At 36.2% G+C, this 18615-nt stretch overlaps 1 long non-coding RNA gene across 1 annotated transcript in view; it reads right to left on the reverse strand.

The window, feature by feature from the left end:
* Window positions 1-2321: 2321 nt before the first annotated feature.
* Window positions 2322-18615, reverse strand: part of LOC103011077 (uncharacterized) — a 222044-nt gene continuing 205750 nt past the window's right edge. The window contains exons 5-6 of the long non-coding RNA XR_450991.2: window positions 3179-3358; window positions 2322-2736 (exon numbers count right to left, since the gene is read on the reverse strand). This is a non-coding gene — a long non-coding RNA (uncharacterized LOC103011077). The remainder of the gene's footprint in view (window positions 2737-3178; window positions 3359-18615) is intronic.

An 18615-nucleotide genomic window follows, 5' to 3' on the forward strand; every position in this document is an offset into this window, starting at 1 on the left:
AATTAGCCTATAGCCTAAAACCTTAAGGTAAACATGAAATCACTTGTTCTGAATCCTTGTGACAGGAAAAGCAAATTAGCAACTTTTAACATTTTTACACTTTTGTGTTTATCAATCTGAACAAATTACCCCAATCAGACCAGGATTAGGAAAGAGGCGTACATATATTTACCAATGACATTAAATTTGGTAGAAAAGTGGTAGTGAATAGCCCATCAGTTTTTTGGTTAAGTATTAGATTAGAGCCTTTATGGATATGCTTAGTTAGAATACTGGCTACAAGACAGGACACTAAGTTTGCCAGAGGCCCTGGTAAGAGGCAGGTGGGGTAAAAGGAGTCACAAGGTCTTAGTCACCCTAAGATATTCAATAAAAATAAAAATAATGAATGTACAACTATAGAATTCAGTCACTGGTACTGAATGCACTAGCAGAAATTCAAAAAGGATAGAAGAGAGTTAGTCCAAACTGTAGAGGTCAATTTCTTAGACTTTATAAAAAATGGTAACAAATTATACCCTCTTCTATTTGTCTGAGTTCTTAAGCAGGAACAGGTCTTATTATTGTCCCCCAGTGCTTAGCACTGTGACTTGCACCCAGTTGACCCCCCTTAGATGTTTGTTTTATTCTTTCCACATCAAAATGCAAGACAAGCTCAGACAAAAACCGAAATGAATTGAGAACATACTAACACCCTCAAATAGCTGTCAAGGATTTAGAGGCCATGTCTTAAATGGTTTGGACATCTGGTGAAGTAACATAAAAATAGAAACCCCAGTAGAATTTTTTCAAAACTGAAGTAGAAAGAAAGAGATCTAGAAGCAACCCTTGAAATCCCTGTAGGAACATAATAAAGAAAAGACTTTAAGTGGAAGCCTTGAACAGAAAGCTTCGTGTGCTACAGAGGTTTAAAAAGGTGGAAGGAGTTTGTGTCTCTGAGAATACGATGAAGGTCTTTATTCCATGTAGACATAAGGAATGTTGATGTTACACGATTCACTAGAATACTCACTTGTAAATATGCAGTCAGATCCTGACCGTTTAGAAACAATTTCCTGTCTCCGTGTCAGTATATTTTCATCTGTCTATGGATAGAACTGTTTGCTGAGGTAAAACCTGTAATTTTCAAATCTTTAGACATTTCAGAAACTAAGAATTCATTGGAAAAATACCCACTTAGAATATAAATAATAGACAAGAACAGCTTGTAGAAAGCTCAATACTGTTCAGATCCTTGACAAGCTCGTAGAAGCATACTAAAGCCATCATTAAGCAGTTTTTCATGGGAAGGATGCAAGCAATGGCTAATCTCAAACACTTCTTCTTTTTTTAAATATTTATTTATTATTTATTTTTGGCTGTGTTGGGTCTTTGTTGAGGCGAGCAGGGGCTACACTTCATTGCGGTGCGCGGGCTTCTCACTGCGGTGGCTCCTCTTGTTGCAGAGCACGAGCTCTAGGTGCTCGGGCTTCAGTAGTTGTGGCACGCAGGCTCAGTAGTTATGGCACTCAGGCTCAGTAGTTGTGGCTCACGGGCTCTAGAGTGCAGGCTCAGTAGTTGTGACATACAGGTTTAGTTGCTCTGCGGCATGTGGGATCTTCCCAGACCAGGGCTCGTACATGTGTCCCCTGCATTGGCAGGTGGATTCTTAACCACTGCGCCACCAGGGAATTCCCTCTAATACTTCTTGAACACTGTCAATATATATGGAAAGAAGTGTCCAGAGAGTCTGTCTTTGTCCCATGTCATCATTCTTAGATACCAAGAAGTCCAAGGAATAGGTATTATGTAGATATAAATTAATTCACAAAAATTATAATTATAGTGATATCTGAGCAGAGTTCTCTAACTGATGACTTTGCCTTGAGACAGGAACATAATAGTAAGACTTATTAAGTCTTAGTCCTAATCAACCTCTTTACATAACTTTGGTAGTTTGTAACGTTCATAAGTTTGGTAGTTCCTCAAGGTTCTGAAAGACATAGTTGCTATATTTTAAGGTACCAAAGTCATATAGGGTTTAACTGCCATCTCCAGACCACTTAAAATCATCAAAAAAATGATGTGACTTCATGATTAGAATTAGCAAAGTTATTTTGCTTGCTTTCCTTATCTCTGTGCAGATAAATGCAAGTCATAAAAAACAAACAAGGACTTCTCTGGTGGTGTGGTGGTAAGAATCCGCCTGCCAATGTAGGGGACACTGGTTCGAGTCCTGGTCTGGGAAGATCCCACATGCTGTGGAGCAACTAAGCCCGTGAGCCACAAATACTGAACCTGTGCTCTAGAGCCCGTGAGCCACAACTACTGAGTCCGCGTGCCGCAACTACTGAAGCCCATGCGCCCAGAGCCCATGCTCTGCAACAACAGAAGCCACCACAATGAGAAGCCCGCGCTCCTCAACGAAGAGTAGCCCCTGCTCACTGCAACTAGAGAAAAGCCTGCGAGCAGCAGTGAAGACCCAATGCAGCCTAAATAAATAAACAAATAAATAAATAAAATAAATTTTAACATATGAATAAAACAAAAAAACTGAATTGCCAACAAATTAAATAAATGTAGAGAAAGTCTGAAACTTACTGACTCATCCAGAAAACACCTACTAATTCTTCTGTGTTTCTGTTTTAGAGCTGTTTTCTGTTTTGTCACATTTTTGGTATCTTTGAACTTCAAATACCTCCCAGGCAGTGAGATGGGAAATCTTGTGCGGATAATATTTGAACGTGGACCATTGAACTGAAAAGAGACAAGTTTTACTGTTTTTTCCCATGATGACATCTTGTTTCAGTGACTTTTATGGTCTGTATACATGAAGTTTTCTTTTCTAGTTTTACTGAGGTATATCTATCTATCTGTTTACACATATATATGTATATATCTATGCATTTGGTTTTTTGGATTTCTTTTTTTTTGGGTGAGAACATTTCATTTCTACTCTCTTAGCAAACTTACATTATATAATACAGTGTTATGAACTATAGTCACCATGTTATATTAGATCCTTCAACCTTCCAACCTTATTCATCTCATAGCTGAAAATTTGTACCCTTTTACCATCGTCTCCTATTTCCCCCATGCCCCCCACACCCCTGCCCAGTCCCTGGTGACCACTTTTCTACTCTTTATTTCCATAAATTTGATTTTTTTTTTTTTTTCAGATTCAACATATAAGTGATACCATGAGTCTCTGACTTTCTCTGTCTGGCGTATTTCATTCACATCAGGTTTTGAGCAGTGCACCTTCTGAGGATAAGGGCTTACTGTACTTTATCAGCCATCTAACCAGCCAGGAACATGTACACAGGGAAGCAGAAATGGCTTTAGCGCTTGTGATCCAGCTTCTCAAGGTGGAGAAGGCCTAGAAGAGATTTTTAAAATTTATTTATTCATCATTCATTTATTCATCTATTCATCATTCATTTATTCATTCATTTATTCATCATTTTAAATTCTGTAAATATTTGTGGGAAATGTGAGGGAAAAGTGATCAGCAACAGAAGACAGAGCATGCACCATTTTCATAAAACAGCTTCTTTTAAGGCCTTGGATATTGGCACTAGAAAGTAATGTATTATCTAATCTTTAGAATAGTACTTTCATTTTTGTTCACAATGATCATGTCCAAGAAAAAAAAAGCCTGTTTACCTTAGTTTTTGGACATTCCTCAAATAATCATTCAACTATTTGAATCTCTAGTTTGGGAAATAAATTAAGGAAAAATGTTTGCCCTTTAATTTTATATTCAACACATACTTATTGGATATTTATTATGTGCAAGGATTTCTGCTGGGTACTCTGGAAAAAAATAGACTGATTAAAGCTTGTTCTCTTAAGGAGTTTGTGATCAACTGGAAGAAGACGGGGCATAAAAATCCAATGTACAAATATTAAAGCTCATAAAAACATGTATGATTAGGGACAGTGCAATTTCAGAGGAAGACGGAACCCTTGGAAATTTTCATTTTACAACTTTAAATTCTTCACTCAAAAGAGAGGTACGGGTTTTTTTTTTTTTTTTTTAGAAGTACGGTTTTTATTCAACTGGATGAGTAGATGAGCATGTGTTATGTTCCCAGCGAGGTGAATGGTGAGAGCGAAGATAAGAATTTTGGAAGGGGAAAGATACTTATTGCAACACAATAACCATGTGCACTGATTGAATCAAAAGCCTCTTGTACGAGAAAAGAAATTGTCCTCATTCTAAATATTATGCCTTCGTTGTGTGAAAACCACTGCACTAGAAAATGTTAGCATTACAAATGCGTGCAAGAGTTAGTCCCTGCCCTCAAACAGCATCTTTTATGGCATAACTTTCACATGGAAATCTTAGGATTTTCTGAGGATGTAACCAAATTAAAAACAAAAAGAATTATAGAAGGACAGATGGCAAGCTGTATGGAGAAATACGAGTTCAGTCATCCAGAACTTTCTTAAAAAAGTTATGCTGGTTTAGGCTCACCGTCTCAAAGCAAGCAGAGTATAGCAAAGATGCAGCCCTAAGAAACTGCACTATGTTTTTCTTAGAAAAAATTTCCCCCAATTTCTCTATGGAAGGCAGTATGTTACTGTCTCTATTGTCCTGTATCATTAAAGCTCAGACTTTCTATCAAGAATTGGCTGGTGAGGAAATTAGAAACAGAGGTAGAATTAAAGTCATCTCCCTCAGAGATCATTCAGTTGGCATTTAACTGAGGATTGCAGGGTAAGTACGAAGTACCTTGTGACAGCATAGCAAAAAACAGCAAAAATGTGTTCCCCTGGGAGAAAAAAATGACTTTTTTTAAAAACAACAAACATATAGTGATTTTCAGTTTCTCCAAATACTTTCGCCTCTGGTAACTGTCCCAATACTATTCTATAAAATTACTTTCACTGTTGAAATTACTAAGATGTGAATAAACAGAAATAAATAGGCATTTAATTTTTTACTAATTCCTTTAGAATAATTATGAATTTATTTATGAAAAGTTCAGCTGTTTTTTTATTATAGAAATTCATCCCTTCAAATATATTGAAATGATTATCTAGAACTGTTCTGTTTTTCACTTAACCTTGATATTTGCTGAATCCAGAAGTAGGTGAGGATTTATTTGCCACAGTTATACAAAATCTGTTCAGTTTCCTCAGCTTCTTAGATGCAAAAAGAGAATAGAAGTTCAAAGCTGCTTAATCAGCCTGATTCCCTGACACTCCAACCAGAATCCCTCCTCACACCTGGCAGGAAACACTGCTGTTGCCCTCTTGGAAATGAATTAAGACCTGTGAATTCTTGAAATGATTTATTCATTCACCCTCTTCCTTCAATCACTGAAATAAGTGAGAAATTGTACATGAAACCTGGTTAAACTTTTGGATTATACTAATTCTCTCTAGGTTGCCAGTAAATCATTTCCCCTTTCACTAATTAGTGGTAGCAAGAAAAGTATTATGGATGTCAGGAGCCCCAGATAGCATGTCTTTAATAACCAGGGATCCTATCCTAAACCAAGGTCAAAAAGAATTCTAAGCAAAGCCTAAGGAAATGGTGCTGATGGTAGGACTGATGAGATTTGGATCAACCCCATTCTCTTAATGAGCATATAAGTCAACCACATTTCCTAGTCCTCCCACATCTAGCAGGGGCAATATGACTAGTTCTCACCAATAGATCAAGAGCAGAAGTGAAGTGTTACTTCTGGGTCTAAAGAGGATCTACCCAAAACATACTGTGTATGACTAACGAGCTAAGATTTTTTTTTTTTTTACATTTTTAAAGGGTTGAAAAAAATTATATATGTATATACAAGTGTATATACAGGTGCATTACCTTTGGATAATACCTTAGCAGTGTCTGAACTTTAAAACCTCCCACATGGGCTTCCCTGGTGGCGCAGTGGTTGAGAATCTGCCTGCCAATACAGGGGACACGGGTTCGAGCCCTGGTCTGGGAAGATCCCACATGCCGCGGAGCAACTAGGCCCGTGAGCCACAATTACTGAGCCTGCGCGTCTGGAGCCTGTGCTCTGCAACAAGAGAGGCCATGATAGTGAGAGGCCCGCGCACCGCGATGAAGAGTGGCCCCTGCTTGCCGCAACTAGAGAAAGCCTTCACACAGAAACGAAGACCCAACACAGCCATAAATAAATAAATAAATAAATAAATTTTAAAAGCCTTTAAAAAAACTTCAAATGTGGGAATTCTTTGAAAAGAAAAAACAAAAAACCGATCACACCTTTTGACCCAGCAATGGTGGATCAAGGTGTTGTATGTTTTAGGTTTACTTGCATGTGTGCTCAAAGACACAAAAATGAGTTTATTGCAGCATAGCAAAGGTCTGGAAATAGAGTCAAGTTTAATAAAATGAACAACTGTAGTTCATGTTTTAGAAAATGGAAGTCACCTTAGGCATTTAGAGATATTGTTCCAACATTCAATGAGTATTATGGTTCTTAGAAATATTTATAAAAGAAATGTAACATCAGAAATCTCTAGTCTTTAAGAATCAAGGGTACCAACAGTTAAGCAATATAAGACAAAGATTTTACACATAAAACTTTGTTTTCATTTCATTTTGTCTATTAGAGGTGGTGGTATAGTCGTATGCTTAGAGTCTCAAGCTTAAAGAGAATGAAGCAACTTAAGAATGAAAGATTTAGTATGATTAGATATTATTTATCTTAATTTTTTAAAAAGCCTTTACATTATAAAAATAATGTATTCTTATTTTTGTAAATATTAAATACATACCACAATATTAAGAAGAAAACAGAAACAACCACTACTCACATGCTTATAATTTGATGATTTTCCTAGCAGTCATCTTTTTCTATTTTATACACACATGTATTTCCAACTTTACATTGCATTGTCATAAACCTTTTCCAATATCACTAAAAGTTTTACAAAAGAATGATTTTTAAAAGCTGCTTATCATTCCATATGTACTTCAATACCAAGATGTACTATATTTAGACATTTGTGTCAGACACATGAATTGCTGCTGTCTATGATGGCAAAATGAGCACCTCTGAGTGTAAAGTCATGTCCCCATCTCTGAAAGTTTGGTTACAAACATGTGGTAAATTCATAAAAGTTTGGCTCATAAAGTATGAATAATATTCCTTAAAAGAACTACCAGATTTTCATAAAGGTAGAATTTTCTACTTATAGTCCCACTGAAAAAAAGATCACTGCCCTCAGAGTAGACATTATAGTTGGTAGTGTTGCTTAAGATAATGAGAGGTGGAGAGATGGATGTGGGTTGAAATTTGGTTTAAGCCTGATAGTTTAGGATGGGAAAAGATATTTGGACAGATTTGAGTCATAATCAGACTTCAGTCACTACTTGTGTGACCCAGGACAAGGAAATTAACATCACTCACTCTTACTTTGTTTACCCAAACAAAGATACTAGTAATAATTACCTAAAACTGTGGTCTGAGAAATAAGTAACAAATGTAACATCATTAAGTTTCTGGACCATGCTTTGTATTTAGTAAACAACAACTTTTGTTATTATTATAGGTAAGTAAGCATAAAAATTTATGAGGAGGGCTTTCCTGGTGGCGCAGTGGTTGAGAATCTGCCTGCCAATGCAGAGGACACGGGTTCGAGCCCGGGTCTGGGAAGATCCCACATGCCACAGAGCAACTAGGCCCGTGAGCCACAACTACTGAGCCTGCGCGTCTGGAGCCCGTGCTCCGCAACAAGAGAGGCCGCGATAGTGAGAGGCCCACGCACCGCGATGAAGAGTGGCCCCCACCTGCTGCAACTAGAGAAAGCCCTCGCACAGAAACAAAGACCCAACACAGCCATAAATAAAAATAAATAAATAAATAATTAATTAAAAAAAAATTTATGAGGAGTGAATTTATTACAATGTCATGTATCTATTAACTACTTTTTTTTTATTAATACAGTTTATTCATTTATGTACCTGTTACCAAAATTTGCAATTTTAGATTAGGCATATACTATCGTGATCATGGTTCTTCTTACTACTCAGATGTTAGTGGAATATAGCTTGCCACTGAAAAATACCAAGTAAGAACAAATGTGAAATTCCTGGGATAAAGTCAGATTCAATTAATGTGAGATCTGAAAGTGAACATGATCTCTATTACAAAATTTCACACCTACAGTAGCCCTGCAAGATTCACAAGGGACTTTATTTTATTTCCGTCACAACATTGAGTGGTAAATGAAAGTTGTGGTAGATGGAGCTACTTTTTCACATTTTACAGATGAGGCAATCAGGTGTCAGTAGATGAGTGATTTACACATGGTCATAAAATGACCTGTTTAATAAAATCTAAAGTTCTGGAGTTTCCTTCCACAACACCACACTATATGCTGTGTGTGCCTCCATTTTTGTCAGTAATCATGGGATTGAGCTGGCTGTCAGTTGGAATGTTCAAAAAATCCAGGTAAGCCTTCTTTTTAATGTATATGTCTAATACAAGTAATATATGAATATGGCAAACAAAACTAAAAAGAGCAGACAGAATTGAAATAAAAGATCTCAACTCACCTATAACTAATGTTCCCTGTATCTACTTCCTAAAGGCAACTGAATAGTTTCTTATGTATCTGTTTAAATACTTCTAATTCATATGGCAGACTATATATGTATATAAACACATAATTATTTCTATAATATATGGCATACTATACATTCAACTCTGCTCCTTTGGTTTATTTTAGTTAATATATGTTTTATTAAAAGAAAATGTAGCACATTATGTTTTCATATTGTATAGTATTTTATGTATGAGCGTAACAGTTTATTTACCCAGTCTACTGTGGATGGATATTTAGGTTATTTCCAGGTTTTTTTTCACCAAGTTCTTTTTACTGTGTGCTATCGAATAAAGGAAATTTTATAGAGAAACACTTCTTAATGAAGTATAAAATTATCTATGTATGTAATTTTGGGTATGTGTAAGAGAAAGGGAAAAAAGGAAAGCTAGAATTTTGTAGAAAACACAGGGCTTTAGCCAATATAGTTTTGTTCATAAACCTATATTTTGATCTTTCAGTACTTGGGCAATACAATAAGCAGAGAAAATTTCCAGTACACCGACGCCTGTCATTCTCACAGGTATTTCACTCCATCAATTGTCAGAGGAGGAATTATTTCTAGAGTTGAGAAGAGAAACCTAAAGGCAAGGCTGTTGGCTGTTATAGCAACATCTATGATATCAAAAATAAACCTGGAAATGGAAACTGTGTCAGGAAAAGGAAAGGTCAGGGTGGACATCCTCCCAGAGCTGCTGCTCAGCAATGTTAATATGTACAGATTTGGATGGTTTAGATGGATTGCATCTGAAAAAAAATAGTGTTAATATAGAAAACACTGAGACGGGAGTAAAGTGGCAATGCTTGGATCACTGAATGAAGCAAAATAAAGTGTTGTTCAGTGAGAGGAGAAAGGTCTCCTCTAATGCATCCAAGAGCTCCTGTTTGTACAGTTCCTCGTGTGGAGGCGAAAGCATTAGAGGACTAAAAACCTCGCCGAGGTTATACCTGCAATTTGACGGCACCAGGCTGTTTGTGGAGCTGCGCTGTGATGGGTTTTGACCTTCTGTGTGAGGTTCACGATGGTTTGTTTAAAAGAATTGTTTTAGCATGAGTTTGTCAGTTCAGGTAACCCACGGGTCTTCCAGTCAAGGCCAAAAGTCCTAGAAACTCACCACCCCTTTCTGGGCCATCAAATACCCACCCAACAACATTCATGTGCTGAAAAACAGCAAAATTTCCCTTTCCATGTCTTTTTCTTTTCTAAAACGCCATGGCTCTGATTTATGAATATTAGGCATATTTTCTTGCCAGATATCACTCAGGGACTAGGGCTATCACATATCAGCATTAAAAAAATATTCTAAGCTTTAATGATTCAGATGTTATCAAGAATAACTTGACAAGGACCAGAAAATTCAAAATAAAGCTGTTTTGTATCTTGGCCTGTCACTTTGTACTGTGAACCACTATAACTCATGAGTTTTTTCAAAGAAAAACTATTGTTGATTATTAAATTCTCATTGGGCAACTTTAGGGTGAGTTGTTTTATAAGTTGGAAAATTTTTGTTGTTTTAAATTCCAATGTTTGTTTAAACCAGAAACATTCCCCATTTTGATTTACTTATGTCTACTTAAAAATAGTCTTTCTGTGAATGAAACTTTAAAACTAATAAATAAAATATTTCTCTTATTTTATGTTCATCCTATTAGAAACCTTGCTATGACTGTACTGCCTTTGAAATTCCAAGTGCTGCCCAGTCCGTATTTTAGGACTGGCCATGATCCATTCCCACTCAGCATGTATTATAAAAAGAAAAAGAATATGTCAGAACTGTTTAAAAATACAGAACCCAACAGATTCAGGTGTGATATACCTGTTGCCAAAAACTTTTCTTTAAAATGAACAAAAAAAAGTCAAGCCTATTTTAAAATAAAAATCTGTTAAGCAAGGATTTACTACTGTAGGAATTGTTTTTCTTATTACTGCTGGTTGTGGTGATGACAAATAGATGGTGTTCTCATGAAGTCAAGATTAAAGCTGTGGTCAAAGTCGAGAAAGAACGAAACCATCCATATAGTTCTCCATTTTGGAAACACTAGGAAAAGACAAAAGGGCCCATCCTGAAGGCAGAAGACATGGGTGGGGGAGAAGAGGGGGGCTTTTTGGCAAATGGATTGGTCCAACTTGGCTGATTGCCCAGAGAGGGTAATGGACTTGCTGATAGCATCTGATACTCTTTAGCCCCTTGAGGGACCAGGCTAGGCCTCCTATCAAAGCACTCCCCTGGAAAGGGCTTGAAACTCTCAAAATTAGTTCTCCTCTGCCTTGCTTCAGGGCCTTGTGCTTCTCCCTGTTTCCTGGGCTCTTCATTGATGATTCTTCCCTGTCTGCGGTGCAGTCTCACCTCCCGAGTGGGTCATTTGTATGGATTGACTATCCTACTACCTTTTGAACTGTGCCCTTATTTCTTTGCTATTTTTACCCACTCTTGGCAAATAGACAACTGCGGTAGACCACCTAAAAATGGCATTTCTTTCCCAATCCTTGGAATCTCTTACCCTTATACATTGTCCTAGAAGGTATCATTCACCCAGGGGAAGTTAACACTTAACACTTTTTTTCCACTCACTTTTTTCTAGTGTAGCACTTTGAAGGTGGTCAGAAATTGACTTTCAAGACCACGCTTTATTCTGTTAACACATACAGGTTAAAGGCAATTATGTTTTTTCTTTTATCTTTTTAGAAAAATTGTTGGCATGACAATGTGCTACATTAATGTAATTATTTCAACTTACAGTTTATCAAATCAGCAAAAGCAATCTTTAAATCAGTGTCATTTTTAAGCCTTAAAATAAGAAGTTCTCTGAATTTGGACAGCTTATTTCTGGCAGTTTGCAGATGGACAGCCTCATGGCATTGCTGAATGTATGCATTAGAACATAACTAGCTACATATAAAGATAGGTTCAGCTCTTTCTAAATGGGTTAATCAGTTCTCGCTGAATTCAGAAAATATAAGGGAAACTCAATGCTCAATGTTTTTAGATTAGTTGGCTAAGACTTTAGATAAGCTGGATATAAATAAATATGTACCCCAATGGGAACTACTTCTGTCATATTCAGCCTTTCTATCAAGTTATCAAAGCATAATAATTACCTAGTCACATTCCAAGAGACTTCTTTGTTCTGGTTTTGATTTGTTTTTATTTACAACCAAGAATGTGTAATAGATGTCTCAGACTTAAAATGCGCCAAACAGAACTCTTGATTACTTCTTACCTCACCCTTCCATGTGGCTATCCACCATTTCCCAGTCTTCTCAATCTCGGCAAAAGACATCACCATCGACCCAGATTTCCAACAGAAGTCCTGGGAGGTATTCTTGATGACTTTCTTTCCTTCAACCCCCAATCCAATCAATTAGAAGTACTACTGACTCTACTTCTTCTAAATATATCAAATCCTTTCAGTTCTCAATCTTCACTGCCACTTTTTACTATAAACCACCATCATCTCTCTTCTGCCTCACTACAGAAACCTCCTAACTGGTCTACTGCTTTCACCTATGCCCCTCTGCCAAATTTCCTAAATGTAAGTGAGAGTTTCACATGCCTCTTATTTTTTCTTTTAAATGTCATTATTGAAAAATGTCACACATATTCAAAAGTAAAGAGAATAGTACGATGAATCCGGATTCAATAATTAATCCATTATCATCAATTATCACTTGTCTTAACTATATTTTCATTTGATCTGTAGTGTCCCTCACTCTGAATTTTTGTGATTGCATGTCCTCTATAATGGCATCTTTGAACATTTTCCTTTGACTCATATGTTTTCTGAAACCTGGTAGTTAGATTAGGTCCTAGAAGGATTTCTGGTTCATATTGTGGCGAGAATAGTTCATGGGTGATATTTGTATTTCCTAGTACAACACATCAAAAGTCACACTCTGATTGTCACTGTTTTTGAGATGTTAAAAGTGATCAGTAGGTTAAGGTTTTGTCAGCCTGGTACATTCATAATAATGGTCTCCACCTATAATTCATTAGTAGTTTTAGCTATTGCTGATGATTGTAAACTAAATCCATTATTTATTAAGGGTTGCAAAATGGTTATATGCTAATTTTACACTATTTTTTCATTTATTTGCTGGGATACATCTATAAAGAATAACTTTCTCTCATTATCTAAGCTGTTAATGTGGAGGTGAATTTGTACAGGAAATACAGGATAACTGGGAAATCTTTTCCCTTATTTACAGATTTTTAGAAGAATGGCTTTGTTTTCTAGCATCCTACAAGGTGACTGATACATTTTTTTTTTCCTTACTGGGTATTATTATGAAATCATAGATCTTAACATATTTATTTTATTTTAATTATTTATTATTGCTGTTGTTCAAATTGTCTTTTGGCCAGTTGAACCACTTCAGATTGAATCCAGAGTTTTGATGACATGACCTAAATGCTTCCACCCTTTCTGGTATGATACGGTCTTCTATGCTTTCCTTGTACATTTCTTGCCCCACACCTGGAAGCATCCAATTTTTCAAAAACTTTGGTTCCTTTAGGAGAAATGATATTTAAAGACCTTAATTTAAGCACTAGTGATGCTCATGGCTACTGTGTTGATCATGGTTTCTAGACTTTCTCATTGGACAGATCTTAGAAAAAGTTGAAGATAAAATGCACCATGAGCTCATATTCAAATTTCCAACTCCAATATTAATTTGACTTTATTAGTCTTATGTTTGCATATCTTTTCTCTTATAGTGAATGTCTTGGATCCTAACAACAGTAGCACAAGTATTTTTGCTCATCCTAATATGTGTGTTTAAATGATTTGTTTGTCAAATATAGGGAGACACACACAAATAGTTTCAGAATAACAATATAATTACTAAAAATGGTTTAAGATCTTTGAGCGTTTTTCTCCTTAGGCTATATCCCACTGGAGACATATAATACAAATTACTGTGTTTTAAAATCACTTGATATAATTGCTTCTCAGACTTTTGGCTAAGATCAGGCTTAAAATTACTTGATATAATGCCCATTTGTGCAGTTTAGCCCCCAATATGCAGTTCTTTTCATTTGTTTTATTTTGCTTTCAATTCTTAAGGATTTCTTTCTGCTTACATTTGTTATGTTCTATTACTATAAAAACATTTACACAATTCCAAAATCAAAACTACAGAATAGAGAGAAGTCTCACTTCCATTCTAATCCATTTCACCCTAGTCTCCTCCTCCCCTTCTATGTAACCTATTTTTTAAAACTACTTTTGGTTTATCTTCCTTTTTCATTATAGGCATATTTGTGTACATGCCTGTGTATTCATGTTTTCCCCCTTCTTGAAGATGAATGATAGCGTACTGTATATACTTGTCTCCACCTTACTTTTTTTTACTTCATGGTGTATGCTAGATACATAGCCATTAGAGAGATGTTTCTTATTCCTGTTTAGAGGTACATTTTGCGGATATACCATAATTTATTCAACCAGTCATCTATTTGTGGACATTTGGACTACTTCCAGTCTTTTACTTTATAAATATTGCCTTCCTCTCACTTAAAACCCTTTAATGACTTCCTGTTGCTTTTAGATAAAAATCCAAACTACTTTCCATAGCCTACAAGGCCCTGCATATTGGGTATCTATCTTAATTCTCCAACCTCAATTCATGCCATTCTCCCCCTGCCTAGTTATATTCCAACTTCACAGGACTTCTACTCCCACCTAAGAATGCCTTCTTGGTGTGTATCTTCATGGCTGACATGTTGTTTTCTCTTTCATATTAGGGAAGTTCAAATGCTACTGGCCCAGAAATATCTCCCTGAACAGTCCTACCTATGATGACACTATAGTTACTCACCAGCTAATCACTTTGTTTTTTTTCTTCACAACATGTAACACAATCTATAATGGTATGTGATATATCATCTTACGTTATTATTAAACAACATCATAGTGGGTTACATTATTTGTTCACTTGTTGCCTGTTCACCCCACCTAAATGTTCTTCTGACCACTGAATCTTTCACATCTTGTATAGTGTCTGACACATAGTATGGTCTCAAAAAAGCATCTGTTGAACGAATAATTGAGGGAATCAATAGCAAACAAAATATGCTACTGTGAAAAAATATCTAAAAGGCTTAGCAGCATAAAAATCCAGCTAAGTACTAACTTGACTCTTTCAGTACATTACCATAACATACCCCAAACTGTATGTCTTTTGCAAATGCCAAATGTCATGAGATTAATGTGCTTTTGACTTCACTTGAGCATTATCTCTCCAGGATGTAGTATCTAATTTTTTATTACTTTATTACTCTAGGAATCAAGGCAGTAACATTTATCTGTGATGTGTAACTGCATTAAACTGTGAGGGCTTTACACTAATTTTGAGATTCTAATTAAAGGTTTTTCCATAATCAGACTTGTGTCCACAGTGAGAGAAGGTATGAGACATATGGCTGTCCTAACAAGAGAGGTACTATTATTTCCATTTTAGAGATGAGAAGACTGGGCTTCAGAAATATCAAGTGGACTGACAAACAGCACATATTAAGTATCTTTGCTGGAACTCAATATCAGGTTTCCTTAACTCCAATCTCATTCTTTGTGTCTGGATACACTGAATATGGAGACATAACAAAGTAGAGTTTTCATGACTTCTAACCATTTATAAATGTATAGTTTAATAAGAAATGCTAAAAACTTTTATAAAAACTTATATTTGTATAGAAAAAAATCTGTCTATTTTGGTGTATTTTTATTTACTTCCATCTCCTAAGCTAGGAATTTCCTCAGACTCCATGATTCAAACACCTGTGATTTAACCACGTGATAAATTTTTGACAGTCTCTACAGTGTTAAAAGTATTCACAAACACTTATAAGTTTTTGACCTAGTTAAAGTCTCATAACTAAGTTAACTAGTTTTGAAATGCTCTCTTTTTTCTGTTACAAAACAGCCTATTCAGCATTACGCCATTCTTACACTCACTACATCTGTCAGTTTTCTTCCACAGTTTCATGTCAGACTGCCCATTTCACTCTGCAGCCTCTATTAGACTGCCCCCTGCATTGCATAGAAATGGTCTAAAATTCTAAACTGACAGAACCTTTAAATGGCCAGGTATGTATGTTTTTCCTCATTGTAGCCACAGCAAAAATATCTGAAGCATAAAATTTATTTTAACAGAAAACTATGAAATTTATATCAAATTGTTTTTGTCACAATGCTCTGGAATTCTTTGTAAGAACAAATATGTATCTACCATTATTTATTAGTTTCATAACAGCATTTGTTCTTTGCCTGGTTAGGACTTTGGGTAGAAGCAAAATGTTGAAAACTATGGTCCTTATTTTACATTATTTCCCAAACTTCTCTAATTTTCAGAACCACCTGGAACATATAATAAACACACAGATGCCCAAACTTCATGCTTCGTGCTTGGAGGAGCTGGTTGAACAGGGTTGGATTGCAGCCTAGTAATCTGCATTTTTTAAAAAAGAGCATCTGATTGTGATCCTAGGCCTAATCTGGGATTATCACAGGTCTAAATGCTCTACAATTTACATTCAGAATTACTTGAAGGCAAGAAATATATCTTTGTCAACAAAGAATGTTCTAAAACTTAAATGTGCATATGAATCATCTAGGTGCTAAAATATAGATTTGGTAGATCTTGGTCAGGGCCTGAGATTCTGCATTTCAGAACAGCTCCCAGATGATGCCAGTGTTGGTGGTTCTTGGAGCACACATCAGGTAGCTCTCAAACCCATGTGATTTTTAGACTCACCTGAGGATTAAAAAAAATACCTATACCTGAGCCTCACCCCAGCTCAATGAAATCAGAATCTCCAAAAAGGAAAGGTAAGGAAATACATGTATTTTAAAAAATCCACAGGTAATTCTAACGTGTAGCCAAGGTTCAAAACCACTCTCTTAGTGGGAAGCTGTAGCATAGCACAGGGAGATCAGCTCGGTGCTTTGTGACCACCTAGAGGGGTGGGAGAGGGAGGGTGGGAGGGAGGTGCAAGAGGGAGGGGATATGGGGATATATGTATACGTATAGCTGATTCACTTTGTGATACAGTAGAAACTAACACAACATTGTAAAGCAATTATACTCCAATAAAGATGTTAAAAAAAAACCCCGCTATCTTTAATGAAAACGCAAGTGAAAAAGAAAATCAAAATTTCTTTTTGTAATTGTTAAACTCACAGAACTCATGCTACCTTAAACCCTAATGGTGAGCAAAGAAAACATAAGCTACCTAAATAGATATTCTCTATATCAAGGAAGAATGTCTGCTGGTTCTTCTCTGCCTAAAATTCAGATTCCAGTACTAAGGCATCTGTCTTACTATTATTATTTTTAATAACAAACTACAAACATTAAACTATGGTTATTACCACAGTTCCTCTTTTACAAGTTGCTGTTAGGTGAGTAATGGGGCGGACATCTAGGAGGAAGAGACTCAATATTTATTGTCTGTGACTACAATATTCAGGGTGCAGGTGAATTACAAAGACTAGAGTTGCTACTCCATGGTCCTGGTACTTGACTCATTTATTTTTCTCAAATTTAGGTGTTAGAAGTTGTCAAAGTTTTCCTTACCTTATTGCATCTTTTCCTTTCATACCCCTCCCCATCTACATATGAAGTAATAGACGATTATATTGTGGATATTTTTGAAAGCACCAAAAGAGAGGGAGAGAGAGTGTGAGAACAATCAAGGCATCATAAAAGGTTATTTAGAATGAAAACAAAATGGTGCTATCATTTCTCCTAGTTATCAGAACATATCATTCTCTTGAAATTTTAGTGACACAGATAAAGTTGAACATGTCACTATATATTCTATTTTTCATAAGATCATTCATAAAACAATTAGCTGATATCTCTGCAGCTGCTACTATTTGCCATTTGTATCCAAAAAATTGCAATTTTTCCTTTAATTTATTTCTGTTCAAAAATAAGTCTATAAAAAGCAATTCTGAATTCTGTTTCTTGCTATGAGAGTAACTGGTCCTGGACATGCCCTCCTATCACAAACAACTAGAAAACTACATAAAATATAGGAAAGATCTGTTTTCAGATACTGGCAACAGGTGGTCTAGGGCTGTTAGCCTTGAAAAGAGGAAATGAACAAGACGGGTGCTATGATGTCCCTGGCTTTCTGCCTGGAGGCATATTCTAGATCATGACCCAAGATGGGACTCTCACGTAGAGCACATCGGTCTTGCTGAAATGAGATGACAGAAGTCAGAGCTTAGGGAAGCTAAGGTGGCTGGAATTTGTGGGACAGAGTATGAAAAGAGAAGAGAGATACACAGGGAGTAGCTTCAGCAATCAGCATAGGAGTCAAGTCAAGTTGATTCTACTGCTGAATATTAATCTGCACAGGCATAGAATAAAATTCCATCAGGCTGGTAAACAATCACCAAATATGCATAAGCTGAACAGTAACCAGAGCCTACACAGGACTGAGGGATGTATTAATATAAGTTACAACAAGGCAGGTGGGAGACATCTTGCTGAATACTCAGGGCCTTCAAGATAGATTCCTGAAGAGTAATACTTTAGCAGTAGGACGACAGAAGCCCTAGAGTAAAGCTACACCAGGGCAACCACCACAAAGTAAAAAGTAGGCCTCAAAAATATTAGGTCGATCCAAATTACTTAACTGTCTGCCAAATAAATGTCAATATTCTTAGAAAGAAAGCAACACATGCCAGACATGCAATAATATAATATTACAATGTCTGCAATCCAATGAAATAATAAGGATGCAAAGAGGCAAGAAGAATGTGCCCCATTATCAGGAGAAAAATCAAACAATAAAAACAGACTTATAAATGATGGGGATGATAAAATTAGCAGCAACAATTTTAAACTACCTATTATAAACATGTTCAAGGATTAAATACTATAAATATAATATGGAGAGAAGTGGAAGTTATAAAAAAGAATAAAATGGAAATTCTGGGCTTCCCTGGTGGCACAGTGGTTGAGGGTCTGCCTGCCAATGCAGGGGACACGGGTTCAAGCCCTGGTCTGGGAAGATCCCACATGCCGCGGAGCAACTAGGCCCGTGA

This window comes from Balaenoptera acutorostrata, chromosome 6, assembly GCF_949987535.1.
Source record: "Balaenoptera acutorostrata chromosome 6, mBalAcu1.1, whole genome shotgun sequence".
Taxonomy (NCBI): Eukaryota; Metazoa; Chordata; class Mammalia; order Artiodactyla; family Balaenopteridae; genus Balaenoptera; species Balaenoptera acutorostrata.